Source organism: Cricetulus griseus, chromosome 5 (assembly GCF_003668045.3).
Source record: "Cricetulus griseus strain 17A/GY chromosome 5, alternate assembly CriGri-PICRH-1.0, whole genome shotgun sequence".
NCBI lineage: Eukaryota > Metazoa > Chordata > Mammalia > Rodentia > Cricetidae > Cricetulus > Cricetulus griseus.
In genome coordinates this window covers 186,052,742-186,062,928 of record NC_048598.1, presented here as the reverse complement: position 1 = coordinate 186,062,928, position 10,187 = coordinate 186,052,742, and the positions used below count along the sequence as shown (strand labels likewise).

The window sequence follows — 10,187 nt, the reverse complement described above, 5'->3', positions numbered from 1 at the left end:
AGATCTGCCTGCCTCTGCCTCCCGAGTGCTGGGATTAAAGGTGTGGGCCACCAACGCCTGGCTCTCTTCTGTACTCTTGTTTCTAACCCTCAAATGGTAGTTCAGAACCTAACGGGAACAGGGCTCAAGAGATCTCAACAGAGCTACAGATTAACCAAAGGAGCTTCCAAATTGAAAAGGCCTGACTGCAGAGGGAGTGATAGCCAAATAGTTCAAACATAGTTCAAATGGTACTACTGACCAACAATGGTTCAAAAAGAACCCTGGCAGCTAATAAGAACCTCCCTGCCACACACACACACACACAACACACACACACACACACACACACACACACACACACACCCAAACAAAACAAAACCAGAAGGTAAAGGTGGAAGTACCCTGATGGGGAGAGACTTACCAAGGTTAGACTTTCTCCAGAATCCAGAGTCCAAATACTCCTGTTCTGTTTCACCTAGCACAGGCAGAAGTGCTGGTTCCAGTGGCAGTGTTCTGGAATCAGATGCCCCCAGCAACTGCTGCGACCCTCCTTCCTTCCAGGTTCAACTTGCTGTGAGTGACAGACACCCTCTCCCCAAGATACATCTTTTCTCCTGGCTGACCCACCAAAACTGTTACTGGAGTTAGGGTCAGAGCCTAACCCTGGCAGCCCTAAAAATATCTGGGCTCACCATTCATCCTCAACAAACCAGTTAAAGGAGTCAAAGTGATAGTGAAAAGCAGAGAAAAGAGATTCCTTCAATAGAGACACACTGGAAAGAGAGGCAAGGGACCGGGTGACTGCCCTAGTGTATCTTGGGAGTCATGTGAGGGGAAGACAAGAGATGTACAGCTCTAAGCAGAGCCTCTGATGTATGGTCCCCACCACAGTCTGTCTGAGCCCCAGTCCCACAGGTTGGCTGTGGAGCTGTCAGTCTTCCCCAGAGACAAGCCAGTCCCATCTCTGTTTGGCTCCAGGATTTCAGGATTTTTCTTTTCTTTTCTTTTCTTTTCTTTTCTTTTCTTTTCTTTTCTTTTCTTTTTTTCTTCCCAGCATGAGATTCCCAGGGCAACTCCAATCTCTTGCCGGCCCACTAGTTTATTGGGGAGCACTCTCTTAATAGTTGGATGGCCAAGTGTTTCTTTAGAACATTTTTTTCTGCCAAGGCCAGTTACAGCTCTTGGGGCTTTGGCGCTTCCAGCCCAGGCTGTCCTGTCTCCTGTTACCTTTGTTTGTTCTTGGGTATCCATGCTCAGTTCTCTTGGCTGTAGACCAGGGGAGAATTCTAGCCTGCTGTGGTTTCTAAGGTAGCCAGAGGTCACAAAAGCCACTTCTGTCCCTGGAGCATCAGGAAATAACCAAGTAGGAAACCTCTGTCCACTTCACTCTTGAGTTTCTATTTGTAAAATTCATTGTACCCGGTAAATTACAATGATGAGCATACGACTTTTGAAATTTGCAAGAGTGCATTATGTTGGAAGATTTATTTATTTTTTGATTTATGCATATGAGTGTTTTGCCTGCATATATGCCTGTGTACCACCCTTGTGCCTGGCGCCCTCAGAGACCAGAAGAGGATGTCAGATCCCCTAGAACTGGAATGACAGACAGTTGTAAGCCACCATATGGATGCTGGGAACAGAACCTGGGTCTGCTGAAAAGGCAGCCAGTGCTCTTAACTGCTGAGCCATCTCTCCAGCTGCAGTGTGTGTGTGTGTGTGTGTGTGTGTGTGTGTTAAAACGTGAGTGTTTGCGAGTGGCTTGGAGACTGTGTAGGAGTCATTGCTTTAGTGTCTGGTTTAAAATGCAAGGATTCAGAAAATCTGAATTTGAAACAATGAAAGGAACTGGATTTACTGGGCAGCCTTATCTTAAAATGTTAACTGACTGAAATGTAATCTTGAGCTGACTTCCTTGAAATGGTTTGGACCCAGGGCCTTCAAATATCAATTGTGGAAATGGCTGAGGAAAATCTGATTTTTAAAAATCATCTCTTGGGATTTACCAGGGAGATAATTTATAAGGCGATTAAAATGTTAAAAGTGAAATGACTCAGAAAAACCTCAAGACTGTTTTTTGCTAGGTAAATGTCACACGTAAGATGAAAAGGTAAGTTTTAGGATTATCATGTATGCAGAGATACCTTCACATGCTTTCCAGACTGTGGTCCACTTAAAATATATGACTATTGTTATCAATGTAAAATGAGCTGACTTTGGTATTAGGATAATTGCTAAGCAATAATATATTTTGTTGTAAACAGTGCTGTAGAATTAGGCATCTGGATGGTATATGTTGCTGGGGGATCAGGCTTCTTTTCTACTTGTCCATACTAAGAGGTTTTCTGTATCTCCATAGTAAGTTTCCCTACTGACACAGTAAGCCAGATCAAGCTGGATTGAAAAAGCAAAAGAACAGGTTTATATGAGAAAAGCAACTCCGGGTGAGTTCCCAGCCCCAGAGATCAAAGCTGGAGAAGTCACCAGCCCAAACTAAAGCAGGGAGGTCAGACAGCCTATAGGTGAGGGGTGACGACATGTCCACCACGAGCCCAAGTAAAGGGTCAAAAACAGAATGCTTTTGGTGGGGACTTAAGCTGCTGGCAACTTCAGGGGAGGAGCTACCACAACCACGAGAATGAGGAACTGGGCTTTTTGGCACCTTTTCTTTCTTGTAGACTCTCTGAGAGGGTGGGTTTGGAGGCAGAGATGGGGCTTTCCAGATCATGCAAAGGTGAGCTGGAGGTTCCATCCCAACACTTAGTATTGCTAGAAATTTGAAGACAGACTCGGGAGGCCCAAAGATCATCTGATGGAGCCCGAAGAAGAGCAAGAGGAGAGGCAGGCTGTAAATCTTGGCAGCTGCAAAGGGAGATGGAAAGAGAAAAAGCATGCCTTTGAAGTTACAAAGGGAGGAAGCTGGAAGGCTCAGGAAGAGGTCTGTGTGGAGTGAATGGAGAAAAGGGATCAGGCCTGCTTGGGATTTGGGTCAGTAACTGAAGAAGAGGCAGAAGTAGAAAGGGGTAAAAGGGTTCAGAAAAGCAAGCAAGGGGTTTCTAATACAGCTCAGTGGATAAGATCACTTGCTGCCAAGCCTGAGTTCAGTCCCCAGAACCTGCACAGTGGAGACAAGAACAAGGGATGGAAACTGGTTAAAGAGAGCACAGACCCGAAGCAGCAGCTCTGAGAGGAGTATGGCTCCTGTGTCCTCTCTGCCCCTTGGGGCATGTGAGGCTATTGCTGGAAGCTTGTGTTAATCCCACTGGGCAAGAAGAAGACCACTACCAAAAATTTTTAGCCAAGTTTGAAGCAAGCTTTATTAAATACAGGCCAGGATGATGGACACTGTCCAGGTCCATACCCAGGACTCCCAGAGAGTGGCCTGGAGTTACCGTAGTCAGGTGCTTATAAAGACAAAACCCACAAGGCTACCTACATCCCACCTTCAATCTGGAGCAAGCATTCATCCTGACATACTTCCTGACTACATATCTCCTGCCTACATGTGATCAAGCATATCCTGTGCTATTGGAACAACCAACCTTATCCACAGAAGTGAAAACAGGTGGCTTGTTATTTTACATGAACAATAGCCTCCAGCACTCCAGGAAGTTATCTGTCCTTGGACAAGTGGGGCTTACAAGTTAGAGGTATTTTTGTTTTATAGATCTCTCAAGCACAGTAATTAAAACTTAAAACATAATTAAAAGCTGGGTGGTGGTGGTGCAGAGCTTTATTCCCAGCACACGGATGCAGAGGTGGGTGGATCTCTGTGAGTTCAAAGCCAACCTAGTCTCCAAAGAAAGTTCCAGGACAGCCAGGGCTCAGAGAAACCCTGTCTCAAAAAAAAAAAAAAAAAAAAAATTAAAACATAAGCATGTGGGGGAAGATAATTATGAAATAATTATCCTATTAATGAGCTAGTATACTTTTCCTTCCCAGAAGCTCTGTTATTACCCAGCCACTGCCATGTAATGATCCACATGAGACAGTTATCACAACCATGCTAATTAAGCTAATTAAAAGTCTTGAGACCTATTAACTGAAGACCAGACACAGATCCACTTGACCTCTGAAAGTCTGTTGGCCCCAAGCTCAGGGATACTGAGTTTTTAAAGGCAAAGACCACAAAGACCATATTTTATATCCAAGTTAGATGAGGGTCAAAGTAACCTTGATACTTTCGTTCCTGGCAGAACATAGTAATTATTTTAGGCATAACATGCTGGTTACTTTGGTTAACACATCTGGACCATGGTCAAGGCCATGGACTCTCAAATGTGTTGCTGAAGCAGACATGATTGCTGGGAGAAGAAGACAGAGGGCTGAGCAGCACCGAGTGGAGTCAGGACAGGATGGCCTTACCTTCGTCACTTCCATCTCTAAACTCAAAGTTTCATTGCTTGCTACATTCTAAAAGGATAAACAGGGGGGCTGGCGCCACACACACACACACACACACACACACACACACACACACACACTCACACTGGTTTCATAACAACTGTGTCCAGAACTGGAAAAGAAAAGCTCCCCCACCACACGTTTCCTGTAACAGTGTCACAACTCATAAAAGTGACAAAAGGAAAGTTGAGCAGGATGCAGCGTTTAAGTTAGGGCTTCTATTGCTGTGAAGAGACACTGACCACAGCAACTTTTTTTTGTAATTGTATTTTTTTTTTTTTTGCAGGTCTGCAGATCAGTTTATTCAGATGGAATTGCTAATTACATGGAAGAGAAGCTACTTGCCATAATCATTGAAGTTCTCCAGAATACACATTAGAAACAAATGGTTTAAAACCACAAGGAACTTCTCCTGATGCCCTGTGACAAGGCTGAGGTGGATGATCTGTGCAGCTACTTCAACCTGGTAAAGAGTTTGTGGCCACACAGTGGTCACATGCTTGCAAGAAGTCAAAGAGCTCCTCTGTACATCCTCTTCTGTCTGTGATCGGGAAGACACGCGCTTATCACAGAGCTCTAGCGGCTCCCGGGCCGTTACACACTTCTCCAACTGCTCACATTGCTCTCTCACTGTTGTTAGGGGGTTCCACTAATTCTTGCTCCTCTTCTTCCTCTTTGGGGTCTCCGGATCCGGTAAGCATCTTCCGTTCATCCTCTAGTCCCATGTCAGGAAGCTGTTCAGCACTCCACACCAGGAGAAACAACCTTACCGACTCCCTTAATTGTATTTTTAATTTTACATATCCATCCGAGTTCTCCCTGCCTCCCCTCATCCCACTCCCCCCTCCTTCCCCTAAATCAGGTGATGTTTTTCTAATTTCTATCTCAGCCCATTTATCATCTGTTATATAGGAGGGCTGCTGATTTTTTTTTAAAGTTAATCTTGTATCCTGCTACATTACTGAGGTGCTTATCAGTTGTAGTAGTTCCCTGGTAGAATTTTTGGGATCACTTATATAAATTACCATATCATCAGCAAATAGTGACAGTTTGACTTCTTCCTTTCCAATTTGTATCCCCTTGACCTCCTTTTGTTGTCTTATTGCTGTAGCTAAAACTTTGAGTACAATATTGAAGAGATGTGGAGAGAGTGGACAGCCTTGTTTTGTTCCTGATTCTAATGGAATTGTTTTGAGTTTCTCTCCATTTAGTTTGATGTTGGCTGTTGGCTTGCTGTATGTTGCCTTTATTATGTTTAGGTATGTTCCTTGTATCCCTAATCTCTCCAAGATCTTTATCATGAAAGAGTGTTGGGTTTTGTGGAAGGCTTTTTCACCATCTAATGAGATGATCATGTGGTAACTAGCAGTTATTTTATTATTCAGAATTGTTTTAAGTATCCTGGTGCGTGTGCGTGCGCGTGCGCGTGCGCGTGCGCGTGCGCGTGCGCGTGCGCGTGCGCGTGCGTGCGTGCGTGCGTGTGTGTGTGTGTGTGTGTGTGTGTGTGTGTGTGTGTGTGTGCGCGCGTGTTTCCATATGAAGCTAATAATTGTCTTTTCAATGTCTATGAAAAGTTGTGTTGGAATTTTGATGGGGATTGCATTTAATCTGTAGGTTGCTTTTGGTAAGGTAGCCTTTTTCCCTATGTTAATTCTACTAATCCCTGAGCATGGAATATCTTTCCATCTTCTGATAACTTCTTCAATTTCTTTCTTTAACGTCTTAAAGTTTTTATCATATAAGTCTCTCATTTGCTTCATTAGAGTTATGTGTGTGGAATTTTCTTTCCCTCTTACCAGTTCCCAAACAACCAACAAGGAGACTTGATATTAATTAGAAATGCTTGGCCAGTAGCTCAGGCTTGTTACTAGCTCACTCTTACAGCTTAAAGGAGCACATTTATATTAATCCATGAAGAGTTGCCATGTGGCGTTACCTCTCTTTCTTCTTGCACCCCCTATTTCCTCTCCATGTCTGGCTGTGGACTCCTCTCACTCCACCCTTCTTCCGTTTTGCCTAGGCCTTCTCTCTCTCTCTCTCTCTCTCTTCCTTCCTTTCTTCTTTCTTTTTTAAGACTTTATTTATTTATTATGTATACAACATTCTGCTTCCATGTCTATCTGCACACCAGAAGAGGGCACCAGGTCTCATAACAGATGGTTGTGAGCCACCATGTGGTTTCTGGGAATTGAACTCAGGACTCCGGAAGAACAGTCAGTGCTCTTCCCTGAGCCATCTCTCCAGCCCTAGGGTAGGTGTTTTCATTTGCATTCAATTCTAAAATTTTTTTCTTTTTAAAATTCCTGTCTTGACCCATTTTTCATTCAGGTGTGAGTTGTTCGTCTTCCATGAGTATAGGGGACAGTAAGCCACACCTTTTAGAAGCTGGCTACAGGTGTGCCTGACCATGCCTGTCAAGGCGTGGTCAAGATGAGGTCATAATGACGCGGCATAGGTTCTTAAGGTACAGGGAGCACATGGAAGCTCCTTCTCCTTCCCCTTTGCTCTGGCCTCGCTGCTAGGCTGTCCCTGGCACACTCTGGCTTGCATTTGGCTGGTATTTATCTGAATAAACGTGTCTTGAACCTACAAGCTCTCCCATCACATGAGTTTGTATACTTTGTTGTTTCTGTTGCTATCGATATGTAGCTTTTAAAATTTTTATTTATTTTTATTTTATGTGCATTGGTGTTTTGCCACAGGTGTTGGGTCCCTTGACACTGGAGTTACAGACATCTGTGAGCTGTCATGTGGGTGCCCTTACCCACTGTACCCTCTCACTAGCCCTTTTCAAGCTTTTTCACAGAGTCAAGGGTCATTGGATATTTTTTCTCACTTTGTTAGTTCATTTGTTTTGAGGCAGGGTCTCTCGCTACATAGCCCTGGCTGCCCTAGAATTCACTGTGTAGACCAGGTCAACCTTGAACTCATGGTGGTCCACCTGCCTCAGTCTCTCAAGTTCTGTAATTAAAGGCATACACAACCACTCCTGGCTTATTTTGTTTTTATTTCAATGTAACATGCTTCTTGTTTTTGTTTGTTTGTTTCATGTAGCCCAGGCTGGCCTCCAGTATGTAGCTGAGGATGGCTTTGAATTTTTGCTCTCCTGCCTCTGTCTCCTGAGTGCTGGGATTGTGGGGTGCATCCATCTCACTAGTTTCTATAGGATCAGGGATGGAAATTGTGGGCTTCCATCCCTAGGCAGGCACTCCACCAACTGGACTATATCTCTAGCCCCTAAAATATAGTTTTGTGTTTTTGTTTTGTTTTGTTTCCTGAGACAGGGTTTCTCTGTGGCTTTGGAGGCTGTCCTGGAACTAGCTCTTGAAGACCAGGCTGGTCTTGAACTCAGAGATCTGACTGCCTCTGCCTCTGGAGTGCTGGGATTAAAGGCCTGCACCACCACCGACCTGCTAAAATATAGTTTTTTGTTTGTTTGTTTCATTTTGCATATATGGTGTTTTACTTTCATGCATGTCTGTATTCCATGTGCATCCCTGGTTACCATGGAGTCCAGATTAGGGAATCAGATCCCCTGGATCTGGAGTTACAGATGGTTTCGAGTTACCAAGTGGATGCTGGGAATCAAAACGTAGTCCTCTGTAATAACAGCCAATGCTCTTAGCCGCTGAGCCATCTCTCCAGCCCCCTTTGAAGCTGTTTAAATGAGTGCATTATAGGGCTAATTAAATAGGACATGCATGACATGGCCTCTACATCAGGTAAAAATGGATCTACTCATGGTCAGTGGTGTTGTGTTTTTAAAACTTGTAATAACTAAAAATACTGCAAACTTCTAATATTGCTTCAAACCTCAACATTTCTGTGACTCAGATTTTATGTTTGCAAAATACATCTTTGCCGGTTCATGATCCTCTCCTATTTAAGTCCTCTGAATGCAAAGTGTAGCTCACAGTGGGGGTGGAGAGAAGGCTCAGAAGTTGCAAGTGCATACTGATCCTGCAGGGGACCCCAGTTCTATCGCCCACACCCACATCTGACGTCAAAACATCTGCACTCATGCGCACACCCTCCCCACAGACATACAGTAATTAAAAAGAAAATGAAAAGCCCATCTCACAGCCTGCCATGTAGGTCTGATGACCTGAGTTCAATTTCTAGACTCCATATAGTGGGTAAACGAAAATCGTTGGTAACACTGCCCGACAGTGAAATTACAGGACCTGAGATGTATAGAGTTCCTAGCAACTTTGGAACATCAAGATAAGACCTGGATTTATAGGCTTGTGTAAGTCTCTTGTTAGACTTAGACCGAAACTTCATTCACATCAGCAGATAAGACAAATTTATGGCTATGTGGGTGTAGCCAGGCATGTTTTTCCCTGAGCTTTGGACAAACAGGGCATTCAAAGGATTATACACATAATGCCTTGAATGCAACCATGTGTGACAAAGTTAATAAGGCAATTGGGGTTCAGGGTTAATTTGAGTTTTAAAATAAAATTAGAGCTGGGCGTTGGTGGCGCACACCTTTAATCCCAGCACTTGGGAGGCAGAGGCAGGTGGATCTCTGAGTTTGAGGCCAGCCTGGTCTCCAGAGCAAGTTCCAGGCCAGCATGGTCTAATAGTGAGATCCTAGCTTAAAAAACAGTTTTCCTTAGGAGAAAACTATAAACAGTACCACAGCTGACCAGGAGATAACCTTATACACTTAACTACCTCCGTCAATCTCCTACTTAGTAGCCTTTCAAACTCTTTTCTGTATTAAAAATCAAAACCAACTTTAAAACTTTGCATTTTACGTTATCAGAAATAATCATGTTCTTTCCTAATAAAAGAACTAGGATCATCTGGTGTTTGTGGTACTGGCAGGTTTTCTGCAATCTGCCAGAGGGGAAGAGAAACCATGGAACTCTGCAGGATACAACCCAGCCCTGAATAGTGTGTCTTTACCAAACCCCTCCCCGCAGAGCCCAGAGATCCATGTAGAGGAGGTGGTGGAAGACCCTAAGAGCCCGAGGTCATCAGTGACCCCAAGGAAACTGTCTTCCAGACACAAGAGAACTGGTGCACCTGTGAACTTACAGAGACCCTGGCAGCAAGCACAGGTTTCAGCCTGACAAGGTCCCATTGCAGAGGGGGGGGAGTGGACATCGGCTTCCATCCCTAACCGAGAAACTAACTGCAACTGATACCCTCTGGCAAGGAGAACTCAGTTGTCTCCAATGGAGTTTTGCTGAGGATATTGACTCAGGGCGGCCCCATGCCCTGGAGTAATTGACCAACACAAAACTTATTTTTCTGATGGAAGTAGAAGCAGATACCCACAGCTAAACACTCAACTGAACAGGAATCCAGTTGCAGAGAAGGACGAGTGATGAGCAAAGGGGTCAAGACCAGGCTGGTGAAACCCACAAAAACAGCTGACCTGAACAAGGGGGAGCTCTTGGCCCCCAGGCTGATCACTGGGAAACCAGCATAGGACTGATTCAGACCCCATAAATGTGGGTGTCAGGAGACCTTGGAAATCTATAGGGCCTCTTGTAGTAAATCAGTACGTATCTCTAGCATAGGTGTGGACTTTGGGAGCCCATTCCACTTAGAGGGATACTCCCTGAGCCTAGACACATGGGGGTGCGGGGGGAGGGCCTAAGCCCTATCCCAAAGGACATGACAGACTCTTAAGACCCCCCCCCATGGAAGGCCTCACTCTCCCTTGGGAGAAGAAATGATATGGGTTAGGTAGTGGGGGTCAGGGGAGGAGGGGAGAGAGAGGGAACTGGGATTGACATGTAAAACAATCTAGTTTCTAATTTAAATTTAAAAAATGGAGGAAAAAC

The 10,187-nt window shown here is 44.5% G+C and overlaps 1 pseudogene; it reads right to left on the bottom strand.

Annotated features, from left to right (window-relative positions):
- Positions 1-4,839: 4,839 nt before the first annotated feature.
- LOC100771588 lies at positions 4,840-5,157 on the bottom strand (annotated as a pseudogene).
- Positions 5,158-10,187: the final 5,030 nt, after the last annotated feature.